Source organism: Lipotes vexillifer, unplaced genomic scaffold, assembly GCF_000442215.2.
Source record: "Lipotes vexillifer unplaced genomic scaffold, Lipotes_vexillifer_v1.1 scaffold914, whole genome shotgun sequence".
NCBI lineage: Eukaryota > Metazoa > Chordata > Mammalia > Artiodactyla > Lipotidae > Lipotes > Lipotes vexillifer.
In genome coordinates this window covers 1,097,027-1,111,788 of record NW_006780388.1, presented here as the reverse complement: position 1 = coordinate 1,111,788, position 14,762 = coordinate 1,097,027, and the positions used below count along the sequence as shown (strand labels likewise).

General features: G+C 40.0%; 1 protein-coding gene and 1 non-coding gene across 3 annotated transcripts in view; one reads left to right on the top strand and one right to left on the bottom strand.

The window, feature by feature from the left end:
• CREBBP (CREB binding lysine acetyltransferase) overlaps positions 1-14,762 on the bottom strand; it is a 137,221-nt gene that overhangs the window by 90,369 nt on the left and 32,090 nt on the right. The gene's annotated exons all lie outside the window — the stretch shown is intronic.
• On the top strand, positions 3,081-3,153 carry TRNAE-UUC (transfer RNA glutamic acid (anticodon UUC)). Its single transcript has one exon. It is a non-coding gene; the product is annotated as a tRNA-Glu (tRNA).

Genomic DNA, 14,762 nt, shown 5'->3' with positions numbered 1-14,762 from the left:
CTACTATTGGCAAAGAAGGCTGGAAGGAGGGAAAAGAGAAGCAAAACATAGTCAACAGCCAATCAGGATATAAAAAGCTGTATGTTGCTTTAGTAGCTTATGTTTATCAACTTTGAAATTTCGTGAGTGACTCCTGATACAACAAAGGCACAATTATCCTGCTACCTTAATCCTGGTTCATATTTCAGGCAGCAGGGATACCATTTCATCTGAATCTATCTGGTACCTGAGCTTTGGAGAGCAACAGGCAAGAGACTGGATCATGAGGAATTTACCAGAATGTGTCTGGCTCCCATGTTTCGATAGTGAGGTACTTTTACAGTTGGAAAGTACCTATTTCAGGAGTAGCACCTATTCCAGCAAGGAGATGATCCAGCTGCTATCACATCTGCCCAACTCTTACTAAAGCCCACCTGCCTCCTAGCTCTCAGCTGTTAGCAATGAGGCTCTGATCTTTGGCACAGTAGAAGCTGAGAAGGCAGTGGTAAAATACACGTTATCAATTATTAGAATGATGTCTATTAAGCATCTTCCAGAAGGGAGATACTACGGGGTGGTGGAGGTGTATAGCATGCAGGGCCACGTCCTCTCGAGCCCAAGGCAAGAGACACAAGCTACAAGGAAAACACATGTGCACTGTCAGCAGGTGGCACCAACACTGACTGCTAAATGGAGTCTGAAGGGGGAGAGGGGGGCCCTGGCCCTGTGGGCAAACAGCTCAGGTGGTCTAACTTAAGGTGGGTCTTGAGAAGTGGGCTAAATAGTAACTGTAATATTCATCAGTGACGGGTGCTGTTCGGCATCACCACCGTGAATGAGAATACGGTAAGACATCTCAAGAAGGGGCCTGGGTATCCACTAGGCCTAGAGAAGTTACTCTTGCAGTTTCAAAGTCTCTCTCTACTCAGTTACCCACAAAAATCGGACTAGATGACCAGCCATCTAGCTGGGAGTTGACCAACGAGACTGTACACCTCTGTGCACCATGCACAGAGGGCTGCTCAGACTTCCTGCCTTTAAGATCTCTTTCCAAAAATAGAGCACAGAAAATCTCTAACATCAGACAGGATTCTCTAAAGTGAATAAATTTTCTACAATACTGAAAACAGACGGGCATGCATTGTAACTTGTAATTTACAAGGTCAGTAATTCCAATACGACATATGAAGTTGGCATTTCCCAGTATTATCTATCTCTTGCCTTGTTCTAGGACTTAAGATGGCTTGTTTTCCAGTTCATTCTTCAAACACTGGGCAGAATAACAGAATTAAACGACTCATTATTGAGGGCATGAAGCTTCCACTTGGTAATAACAAAGCAACCACTGCAATCATGCCATTTTTCAACAGCTACAAACCCAAGTGCCACATTCTTACCCTAAAATATACAATAATATGCACAGATGTAATTATACAGAACTATGGCTTTGGAATTACAATCCACTGATAATTACTTGCATCTCCTGAACAGAAAATGTCATCAGCAATCAATTCATAGCTCTGATCTGGTGTTGTTTAGAGCACTCTGGACACTTGTTCATTAGAACATTCAGGAAAGGTGCTCACTCCTCAGCAGACAACAAAAGGGGGGAAAAAAAGGAATTTTTACACAGAATGCATTTTACCAACTGTAGCAAAGATGATCAAAGAAAAATAAAAAATGTTTTGGGGAAACTCCATTTGTGAGTAATTTTTATTTTAACAATTATTAAGACAAAACCCTCTTGTTTCTGAGATTCAGCTACACCCACTGCTTTAAGTTCTTGTAAAAAGCAAAGTTTTCAGAGTGTTATGTGTATACTCAAAACTCTGCACAAATACAGAAAAATTTTAATACAAAAAAATTAAAGAAGAGTTTTAAGTCATATGAATAGATGTTAAAAATAAATGAATCAGGGCTTCCCTAGTGGCACAGTGGTTGAGAGTCCGCCTGCTAATGCAGGGGACACAGGTTCGTGCCCCGGTCCGGAAGATCCCACATGCCACGGAGCGGCTAGGTCCGTGAGCCATGGCCGCTGAGGCTGTGCGTCCGGAGCCAAGATTTTTAATCTGTTAGATTTGATTTCATTTATTTTAAAAAACTATGAAAAAGAGACAAATCTCCCATGCAGAAGCACTCCAAATAAGTTACACAGACATCCCACCACGAGGGAGATAGACCCCAACCCCACTCTTTAAGTGTGGGCTGTGCATGGTGACTTCTTTCCAAGAGGACAGGCTAGAAGGGGGAGGGAATGGAACAGTACAGCAGAGACACGAACTCAGCCAGGTAAGCCTCACAACCATGTGATCAGCCATGATGACAATATGCACCCTTTGCCATGTGATAAAAATGGCACTTTAGGACTTCCCTGGTGGCGCAGTGGTTAAGCATCCGCCTACCAATGCTGGGGACACAGGTTCGATCCCTGGTCCCAAAGATCCCACATGCCTTGGAGCAACTAAGCCTGTGCGCCACAACTACTGATGCCCGTGTGCCTAAGAGCCCGTGCTCTGCAAGAGAAGCCACCGCAATGGGAAGTACGCAGCGCAACGAAGAGTAGCCCCCGCTCGCCGCAACTAGAGAGAGCCCGTGCACAACGAAGACCCAATGCAGCCAAAATAAACTAATTAATTTTAAAAAAATGGCACTTTATGATCTTCCTTCCATAACCCCATAAGTCTAAAACCCTAGTCTTACATAAAAACATAAGACAAATCCCAATAATGGGGCATCCTAAATACACCTGACCAGTCCTCCTCAAAACTGTCAAAGTCATCAAAAACAAGGAAAGTCTGAGAAAATGTCACAGCCAAGAAGAGCCTAAGAAAACATAACAAATGTAATGTGGTATCCTGGATGAAATTTTAAAAAAAGAAGAAGGACATTAGGGGAAAATTAAGGAAATCTGTATGGATTTCAGTTAATAATAATGTATCAATATTGGCTCATTAATTGTGACAAATATACAAATATAATAATATGGGAAACTGTAATGGGGGGAGGAAGAAATATAGGAATCCTCAATACTGTCTTCCAATTCTTTTATAAATCTAAAACTTTCCAAAAAAAGTGTCTACTTTAAAAGTGAAAAGGGAATTCCCTTGGTGGTCCAGTGGTTAAGACTTGGCACTTTCACTGCCATGGGCCCAGGTTCGATCCCTGGTCGAGGAACTAAGATCCCACAAGCCACGTGGTGTGGCCAAAATAAAAATAAAGAAAAAAAAAAAACTGTGAAGAAAATCTGAAAAATATCAACATGTGTTAATTCTGACTAACAGAAACATAGATGTTGATTATATCGTTCTTTGGTGTGTTTTGAAATTTTAAAAAATCCAGAAAGTCACAAATGAAATCTTTCTTTGCTACAGTAGTAGTATTGTTTAAAAAAAATTTTTTAAGAGACAAGATCACTTTAAAAAATCACATAAAAAGTAATTGTAACTATGCTGGCCTCCCACACGGGAGGTAAACACTTTTTCACTAGCCAGAAAAATCAACTTCTTTATGGCTCTTGCAAAACTTGTGCGGCTGAATTACTATTTCAGATTGAGAGCCACAGCCCAATGAGACCACAGGCAAGGCCCACAGTATACATGTGTGTTTCTAGAAGGGTGTAAGCAGCAAATCCTTCTGTACAACAAAAAATACTCCTGGGAAATTAGACTCACTCTCCAAGTTATCTATTCTATAAATTTTGAAAATGGGGGTAAAACCTGGTCCATACACAGAAAATTGGGTATTATGCACTTCCCCATCTTATGCTGAATCCTGGTATATTACAGACAAAATGGTGTAGTAGAAAAAATACAGACCTTGGAGACAGACATGGATGGGTTTTAAGTCAAGTCTGCCACTTTCTAACATGTGTCATCTTGAATAATTTCCTGGGAGACAGAAAAGTGGCTCAGAATATTTTATTCCATGTGCAAAACAGATATGGCATGTACCTCACAGGATTATTAAACATGAGACGAATTGAGATTGTGTTGCAAAGCACCCAGCACAGAGCCCAGTATAATCGGCACCCCAACCCAGAAGTATCATTCCTTGCCTGCTCTTCTCTTACCATAATTCAGAAAAAGTAAATACAGTAATTGTTATCCTTGTTCATAAAAGGATCATACTGAAATTTTATGTTATAGTCATTATGTAATTCTGAAAAATGCCATAAGTATTATGCGGTAATCAACATAAAAACCCTAAATGTTTTAACTTGGTGACAGATGGACAGCAAATTACTGTCTACAGTAAACGTAACTCTTTCCAAAATATTGCAGAAACATTTTGGAGAAGTCGATCCTTGAAGTCATGCTTTGGACCCATTTACATAAAGAATGTTAGGTTTAGTACTTCCCAGCCTCCTACACTGAACAAGGAAAGAAACAACAGATAACTTTTGAAGAGTGATATATCCAATCACCAATGGGCACCCATTACATACCCTAACTTACGTTCACACCATCAAGATGGAGAGACCTCCCAGTGCCTGGAGGGCACAGCCACAACAACTGCCCCTCCTAGAGCTGGTGAGAAAAGCAGACTCAAAGCACCCCACTCCCAAGACCTCCCAAAGCAGAATTTGCACCTTAACAAGATCCCCAGGTGATCTGCAAATCATTAAAGTTTAAGAAGCCCTGGGCTTCCCTGGTGGCGCAGTGCTTGAGAGTCCGCCTGCCGATGCAGGAGACGCGGGTTCGTGCCCCGTTTCGGGAGGATCCCACATGCCGCGGAGCGGCTGGGCCCGTGAGCCATGGCCGCTGGGCCTGCGCGTCCGGAGCCTGTGCTCCGCAAATGGGAGAGGCCACGACAGTGAGAGGCCCGCATAACGCAAGAAAAAAAAAAAAGAAGCCCTGCCCAAGTCTGTGTTAAAGTCTGAGAGACATGTTAATGGCCGGGCTTGAGAATGGTTCCTAAAATGTTTGCAGTGACGGAAAAACACCCAAGAGGAATACAAAGAGTGGAGTCAAATGTCTCTCAGAACAAATCCAACACTCCCTAATGGAACACAACAAAACGTATTCAACAACATATCCACAATATCCAGTACATAATCAAAAATTACTAAACATGGAAAGAGGCAGGAAAATGTGACTCGTAACTGGAATTATATATTTAAACAAACGAACAAAAGACTGCAAATGAAACAAACAGAGAGATGACAAAGATGTTGAAATCAGCCTTCAAAAGAAGGGCAGGAAAGGAACAAAGAGAAAAAAAAGAACAATATGCAGAAGGGACAAATCGAAAGCAAATGGCAAGATGTGGACCTAAGTCTAACTGTATCAACATTTCATGTAAATAAATTAAACCCTCTATTTAAAGACAAAGATTGTCAGAATAAATTAAAAATAAGTTCCAACTATATGTTCGTTCCAAGAGACACACTTTAGATATAAAGACATAGACAAAAGGGTAAAAGAAGATATCCTTTGCAAATATTAATGAGTGGGAGCAGCTATGTTAATGAGACAAAGAATATTAATAGAAATAAAGAGAAACATAAAAAGTTCAATTCATCAGGTAGACATAATAATCCAAAATGTATATTCACTTAATAAAAGGGCATCAAAATACATGAAATAAGTAATCAAATTTCATTCTAGTTAAAGTAAAAATAGAAAAATCTATAATTATAGTTGGATATTTTTAACATTCTCTCAGTAACTGATAGAAGAGACAGAAAAAACATCATTAAGGACGTTGCCTATTTGAATACAATCAACTTTACTCTAACTGACATTTACAAATGCTACACCCTACAACTGTAGGAGGCCCATTCTTTTCAAGCATATGCAGAACATTCATAAAGACAGACCATATGCTGGGCCATAAAACAAGTCTCAGTAAATTTCAAACGACAAAAATCATATAGAGCATGTTCTCTGACCATAATGAAATCAGAAATCAGTAACAAAATAATATCTGCAAAAACCCCCAATATCTGAAAATTAAGCAACACACTTCTACATAGAAACATGAGTCAGGGCTTCCCTGGTGGCGCAGTGGTTAAGAATCTGCCTGCCAATACAGGGGACACAGGTTCAAGCCCTGGTCCGGGAAGATTCCACATGCCACAGAGCAACTTAAGCCCATGCGCCACAACTACTGGGCCTGTGCTCTAGAGCCCGCAAGCCACAACTACTGAGCCCATGTGCCACAACTACGGAAGCTTGCACGCCTACAGCCTGTGCTCCACAATAAGAGAAGCCACCATAATGAGAAGCCTGTGCACCACAACAAAGAGTAGACCTGGCTGACCACAACTAGAGAAAGCCCGCGTGTAGCAATGAAGACCCAATACAGCCAAAAATAAATAAATTAAAAAAAAAAGAAACATGAGCCAGAGAAGAAATCAAATATAAAAAACCAAATCAAAATATAAAAATATTCTGAACTAAATGATAATAAAAACCTATCAAAATTTATGAAATGCAGTGCAAACCAATATTTATTGCTCAAGGGTGGGATAGGGAGGGTGGGAGGAAGGAAGACGCAAGAGGGAAGAGATATGGGAACATATGTACATGCATAACTGATTCACTTTGTTATAAAGCAGAAACCAACACACCACTGTAAAGCAACTACACACCAATAAAGATGTTAAAAAAAATTTATTGCTCAAATGTTAATATTGGAAAAGTCTAAAATCAATGATCTAATAAGCATTTACCCCAAGAGGTTAGAAAGAGCAAAGAAAACCCAAAATAGAAAAAAGAAAATAACAAAAAGAGAATCAATGATCTATAAAAATGAGAATATTAACAAGTCAAAAGTTGGTTGTCTGAAAATACCAATAAAGTTGACAAGTCCCTACCCAGACTGATCAGGGAAAAAGGAGAGAAACATAAAATTATAAATATCAGATTGAAAGAGGGGCCAATGGACATTATTACAGAGTCTGTAGAAATTAAAAGGAAATTAGGGGAATATTATGAATCTTTTTATGCCAAATAAATTCAAGACCTTAGATGAAATGGATAAATTCCTTGAAAAACACAAATTATCAGAATTAACACAAGAAATGAAACATATGAATAATCTGTACCTATTAAACTAATCAAATTATAGTTTAAAACTTTATCACAAGGAAAACTCCAGACGCAGATGGTCTCACTGGTGAATTTTATCAAACATTTTAAGAAAAAATACTGAACTCAGAAAAGAAAGAAGGAGGGAACAAACCAGTGTAGTCTTGATACCAAAACCGTATCAGGACACTGCAAGAAAATTATAGACCCATATCCCTCATGAATATAGACGCATAAATCCTAAACAATATTCTAATAAATCAGATCTGGGACTTGCCTGGTGGCCCAGTGGTTAAGACTCCTAGCTCCCAATACAGGGGGCCCGAGTTTGATTCCTAGTCAGGGAACTAGATCCCGTGCACCACAACTAAGACCCAGCGCAGCCAAATAAAAACGGGAGGGAGGGGGGGAGGGAGGAAGGAAGGAAAATCCTAACTCAGTTTAAAAAATAAATAAATTAAATAAATCAGATCCAGTAGTACGTAAAAAGGTTAATACATCACAATCGAGGGAGGTTATCCCAGGACTGTAAGGTTGGTTCAACATTCAGAAAGATGTACTTTACCACATTAACAGAATAAAGAAAATCCACCTGATCCTCTCGATACAGAAAAAGTATTTGATGAAATTCAGCAATCATCTATGATAAAAAGACGCAGCAGACTACGCAGAGTAGGGGCCTTCTTCATCCTGACAAAGGATACCTCTAAAAGCCTACAACTAACACCATGCTTAATAAATGACTGAATGTCTTCCTCCACAGATCCAGAATAAGACAGTTTTATTAAACACTGAAGGTCTCAGGCAGAGCAGTAAAGCCAGAAAAATAAAAAGCATACCGATTAGAGAGGAAGAAGTAAAACTATTTTACAAGGACAACCATGACCTAGAAAATTCTAAGGCATCTACCAAATAAGGAGAACAAGTTAGTTTAGCAAAGTTACAGGATATAATGTTAATAAAGAAAAACCAATTATATTTCTCCATATTAGCAACAAACAAGTCAAACAATGACACAAAATCTAGAAATTAAACAGAAATGAAAATGAGAAATTAAGCAACCCGATTTTTTTTTTTTTTTTTTTTTTTTGCAGTACGCGGGCCTCTCACTGTTGTGGTCTCTCCCGTTGCGGAGCACAGGCTCCAGACGCGCAGGCTCAGCGGCCATGGCTCACGGGCCTAGCTGCTCCGCGGCATGTGGGATCTTCCTGGATCGGGGCATGAACCCGTGTCCCCTGCATCGGCAGGCGGACCCTTAACCACTGAGCCACCAGGGAAGCCCAAGCAACCCGATTTTAGTACTTACTATAAAGCTAAAGAAATAAACAGATCAATGGAATGGACTAGAAAAGGGGTGGGCAGACTTTTTCTGTAAAGGTCCAGTTAGTAAATATTTTAGTCTTAGCAGGTGACCTATGGTTTCCATCCCTCATTCTTTTTTTTTTTTTTTTTTTTGCTGTATGCAGGCCTCTCACTGTCATGGCCTCTCCCGTTGCGGAGCAAAGGCCGCGGACGCACAGGCTCAGCCGCCATGGCTCACAGGCGCAGCCGCTCCGCGGCATGTGGGATCTTCCCGGACCGGGGCACGAACCCGTGTCCCCTGCATCGGCAGGCGGACCCTCAACCACTGCGCCACCAGGGAAGCCCCCATCCCTCATTCTTTTATTTATTTGTTAGTTTGTTTTTTAACCAATCGTTTAAAAACATAAAAACCATTCTTAGGTTGTGGGCCAGATCTGGCCCATGGGCTATAGTTTGCTGACTCCCAGACTACAGTCCAGAAACAGACCCCTCCTTATCCAGTCAATTCCATTCCTAGTTATTTATCTAAGAGAAATGAAAATTTATATGTCCACACAAAGACTTATACAAAAATGTTCACAGAAGCTTTATTCTTAACAGCTCCAAACTGGAAACTAGCACAACGTCCATGAATAGGAGACTTGATAAGCAAATCATGGTATATTAATACAACAGAATACTAATTAGCAATAAAAATAACTACTAAATTCAGGCAACACCATGGATGAATCTCAAAAACACACCGTGAGCAAAAGAAGCCTCACCAAAAACAAACAAAAAAACCCACATTACAGAATTCCATTTATATGAAGTTTGAGAACCGGTAAAACTCATCCATGGTGAAAGAAATCAGTAGTGACAGCAGACATGGGGGTGGAGAGAACAGGTAAAGGGAGGAATACAAAGGAACTTTCTGGGGTAATGAATATGCCCTGTATCTTAATAAGGGTATGGGTTACATGGGCATGAGTTTTGACAAATCAAACTGTAACACTTAAGATCTGTGCATTTCACTCTATGTAAATTATACCTTTAAAAATATTAATAATGGGGGGCTTCCCTGGTGGCACAGTGGTTAAGAGTCCGCCTGCCGATGCAGGGGACACGGGTTCGTGCCCCGGTCCGGGAAGATCCCACATGACGCGGAGCAGCTGGGCCCGTGAGCCATGGCCGCTGAGCCTGCGTGTCCGAAGCCTGTGCTCCGCAACGGGAGAGGCCACAACAGTGAGAGGCCCGCGTACCGCAAAAAAAAATAAAAAATTTTAAAAAAATTAATAATGAAAGTAAAACAATAAAGTATTTAAAAAATTAATACATGTAGGTCTTTTAACCCCAGATCCTAATTGTTGACCTTTAGTTAGAAACTAACAAAGCTGACTGGTTTTTCTTACAAGTATACTCTTCAAAGTAGTCACCCTGGAGACCTATCAAATCAAAGTACTCAATGCTGCTATTATGCAAAACATTCATGTTTGTGCTACAGAAAATAATCAGTTACAAAGTTAATTGGAAAAAAAAGAAATATAACTCCAACTTTGACTTTAAAAAGAGATACATAATTATAGATAAAAGACTGCTAGGGAAAACATCAAAAAGTTAACACCAATTATGAACTGGGTGATAAGATTATGGTTTCTTCTCTAAACTTTCAATTTCTGTACAATCAACTATTTTTATTACTAGAAAATAATTCACTGAAAACAGTAGAAAAGCAGTCTCATCACTTCAAATGTGATTATCTCAAATCCTTTATGTAAGAAAGCATCTAGCCAGCTAACTAACCAATCTTCTCTGAAAGTTTTACAGTAAACCCAGACACTGTGCTAAGAACTATATATACACCATCTCATTTAATCAGCACAATTCTATGAGGTAGATATTATTACTATCCCCTCTTAATCTATACAATTCTCAAAGGCGGATACTATTATTATCCTCATTTAAAAGACAAACAACTAAGACCCAGAGTAATTATATTATTTTCCCACAGCTAATAATTAGTGGAGCCTGAACTTGAACTGAGGCAGCTTACTCCAGATCCCAACCTCTGCTCTTAAGCACTTGGCTGTACTGCATCTGGGGAAGGCAGTTTGAGCTGCTGAAGCGGCTGCTGCTGCTACTAATGATGATGATGATGACAACAATGACAGGAGCAGCAGCAGGTCAGAACAATCTGTGGGTAGAGCCATTAAGTATACATATACAACCTCATTTAATTAAAAAAATTTAAAGTAAATTCATGGATAATTATCATGAGAAGTTCAGTAAATCCTGAATCACATATTCTCCATTAAAGTCATGATACAATTATTGAGCCAGTACAAGACTGCTTAATATTTCTACCAAAAACCTGTGCCTACAGGAGCTATATAATTATCACACAGCACACTATATTAATTCAGAGCTTTCAAACTTTTAATTCTATAAACTGACCATTTACCTCCATTGTGATCTTTTTCAAAAAGGCCAAATTAGGATTTACTTAATAAAAAACTTCCTTGTTTCCTTTGCATTATTTCAAGGATCAGATGAGATGACATTACATGAGAAAGAGAAAAGGATCAGACAAATGTACAGTATTATTTCTCTTGCTATTAAATGTTAGAAATGTTCAATTATCATTCCTAAATAGAGAAGGTGAGTCACTTATTCTGAACAGCCAATTTGGCCCTACTCCTCTCTTACTGACCATATGTGGCTAATCTATCCCTTCGGCACGCCAATTCTCGGAGTGTGATCGCTGATCAGCACAACCACGGTCACCTGGGAGCTGGCAAGAAAAGCAGATTCTCAGGCCCCACCCCAAACCTACTGAATCAGGAACTCTGGGGAGGCCCAGCACTCTGGGTTAACAAGCCTGCAGTGCCTGTGCTGGACACCAAGTCTGAGAACGACCACTTTATCTTATCTGACCAAAATATTGGTTGACTGGATCCAGGGGAGTCTGGATCTAAAAATCAAAACCTTCACCCCAGAACTTCCCTGGTGGCGCAGTGGTTAAGAATCTGCCTGCCAATGCAGGAGACACGAGTTCGAGCCCTGAGCTGGGAAGATGCCACATGCCGTGGAGCAACTAAGCCCACGTGCCACAACTACTGAGCTCTCGTGCCACAACTACTGAAGCCCACGCGCCTACAGCCCGTGCTCCGCAACAAGAGAAAGCACCGTAATGAGAAGCCCATGCACCATAAAAAAGAGTAGCCCCCGCTCGCTGCAACTAGAAAAAGCCCACGCACAGCAACGAAGACCCAACACAGCCATAAATAAATAAATAAATTTATTTAAAAAAAAAACAAACCCTTCACTCCTCAGGGAGAGCTCTACGGAAAGCTAGCTCCCCATTTTCTGACCACTTTCTAAAAAAAGAACAGGGCTTCCCTGGTGGTTGAGAGTCCGCCTGCCGATGCAGGGGTGACGGGTGCATGCCCCGGTCCGGGAAGATCCCACATGCCGCGGAGCGGCTGGGCCCGTGAGCCATGGCCACTGAGTCTGCGCATCCGGAGCCTGTGCTCCGCAACGGGAGAGGCCACAACAGTGAGAGGCCCGCGTACTGCTAAAATAAAAAAACAAAAAAAAAACAAAAAAAAGAACAATATTCCAAAAACCTTATCAAAAAATAAGCCCTAATCTAATCCCCTGTGAAGAAGGCTTACCACACAAACTAATCTGGTCCCTTACTTCCAATACATTACTTATAACAAAGGACTGAAAGGATTTCTAAGGCTGTAAAAGCATTTATCAACCTCAGAACTATAGAGTCTGGACTCCTTGCCCAGATACATCAAAATACCTTCCTCTTTCAACCAGTGTCTGGCTTCCCTCTGCCACCTTCTCTGTGCAGAGCAACAACTCTCAATACTTCTAGCCAGGAGAAGAACTTGAGTGTACGGCTTCCAATTCCCACTTAAATTTATCTTTATTTTTTTAAAGAGATTTATTTATTTATTTAATTTCTTTTTGGCTGCGCTGGGTCTTAGTTGTGGCACGTGGGATCTTCATTGAGGCATGCGGGATCTTTCATTGTGGTGTGCGGCTCCTCTCTAGTCGTGGCATGAAGGTTTTCTCTTCTCTAGTTGTGGCACACGGGCTCCAGTTGAGGCGCACGAGTTCAGTGGTTGTGGCATGTGGGCTTAGTTACCCCGCGGCATGTGGGATCTTAGTTCCCTGACCAGGGACTGAATCCGAGTCCCCTGCATTGTAAGGCGGATTCTTTACCACTGGACCACCAGGGAAGTCCCCTTAAATTTATCTTTAAATATCTTTTTTGCTTTCCTCCTAAAAGACAAGTGTTTGGGTTATTTTCTGTAGAAAACAAGAGCATGCTACTGAAGATAACATATGAGGTTTCCTACTGTTGAAATGGAGGCACACAGAATGAAGGGAATACAGGGAAGCTGAGTAACTTTCCACGATCACACAGCACAGCCAGGATCGGATCCCATAAAGTCTGGCTAAGGGTCTCTTAAATCACTAACCCGTGCAGCCTGTTCTTGGATCAGTTTTACAATCTATATTTTAATAAAAATTCTTTTTATCCAGGCTTTACAATTAATTAAGAGTTATACAAAAATTCTTACAATTTTGGACTTTCCTGATGTTTTTGATTATTTCTACTTTCTCATTCCTAATTTTGTGTCTCTTAAAGAAAACATTTAAAATAGAAAACATAAGCCATTTCAACAACATGGCAATAATGTTAACATGGCATGATTTTTTTTTTTTAATGAAATAATTTCTCCTCTCCATACTGTGTGCCTCCATTTCTAATCTGTAACATGGGAATAGTACTCACTTTATATTTTTTAATGAGAGTAGAATTTAAACATTTTGAGTTTTTCTTCAGAATAAAAATATATTTAGACTTTTTAAAAAGAAAAATATATTGACTCAAGAGACCAATAGTCTAATGGAGTATTGTCAAAGATCTTAAGTCACCCTCGAGGAAAAAAGCTTCAAGCCCATACAGTTGTACAGATGGTTTCTCAATTCTTCAAGGAACAGATCATTCAAATTCGAAACTGTTCCAGAGGACAGATGTGAACAGCTTCCAAACTCTTTCTGACCAAATTAACACAACTCTGATATCAAATCCTGACAAAACACAAAAAAGAACTACAGATCAATCTCACTGTTGATTAGTGAGAACCAAAAATTCTAAATGAACACTAGCCAATAAAATTCAGCAAAACATTAACTTTCAATTTCACAATTACAGAGATGGTTCAGTTGGACAGTAGGAAACCTACTGAGATAATGTCACATAAATAAAACAAAGGAGAAAAAAAAATCACAGGGTAACCACTATAGATGTCAAAAGGGAATTAACAAAATCCAGCATCCAATAAATGAGTAATAGATTACACCCCAATTTTAAAAGATTGAAAACCAAAGCTCACATTATACTTAATAATAAAACACTACACACATCTCTATTTAAGTCAGATACAAGACAGGGATTCCAAGAGCATAAACACTGGTAGAAATACTGCCAAGAAGACAAAAGTATCAGTAATGCAAAAGATGACTGCCTACTAGGAAAACCTAAGAGAATCACCTGAAGAAGTATTAGAATAAACAAGAGAACTCCATAAAGTGGCCAGATTACCAAATTGGCATGTATATATCAACATCTTTCCTATATTAAAACAATAGTCAATTAGGTAATGAAATAGAACTCATCTCTAATAGCAATGATAAACCCATGAATACATCCAGAAACAAACTTAATAAAAAAGGTGTATTACCTATATAAAGAAAACTATAGTATGCTTCTGAGCAACATAAGACTCCATAAAAAGACAAACCTTGTATGTACAGGATAAGACAACTTGGAAAGCCACAAAACTGTTAGGATGTCAAAATCCCCCTTAAATGGTTTATAAAATTCAATATAATCCCAATCAAATCCCAAGACTTTTGTTTGATTTTTAGGAATCTGAAAAACAGTCCTAAAGTTTATCTGAAACAGAGGTTCTCAACCCCGGCTGCCATGAAAATCATCTGAGGAACTATAAACTATATCAATGCTCACGTCATGCCCCAGAGATTCTAACTTAATTGGTCTGCAGTAGGGATGAGGCATCGCATTTAAAAAAAAAAAAAAAAGACCCAGGTAATTTTGATGCACAGACAGGGTTGAGAACCATACATCTAGAAGAGTATCTTATAAGGACAGCAAAGAAAATACTGGATTCTTGAAAAAGAGTGAAAGACAACTGGCTCCATCATTTGTTAAAATTCATTACACAGGGCTTCCCTGGTGGCGCAGTGGTTGAGAGTTCGCCTGCCGATGCAGGGGACATGGGTTTGTATCCTGGTCTGGGAAGATCCCACATGCCGCGGAGTGGCTGGGCCCGTGAGCCATGGCCGCTGAGCCTGCGCGTCCGGAGCCTGGGCTCCGCGAGGGGAGAGGCCACAACAGTGAGAGGCCCGCGTACCGCAAAAAAAAAA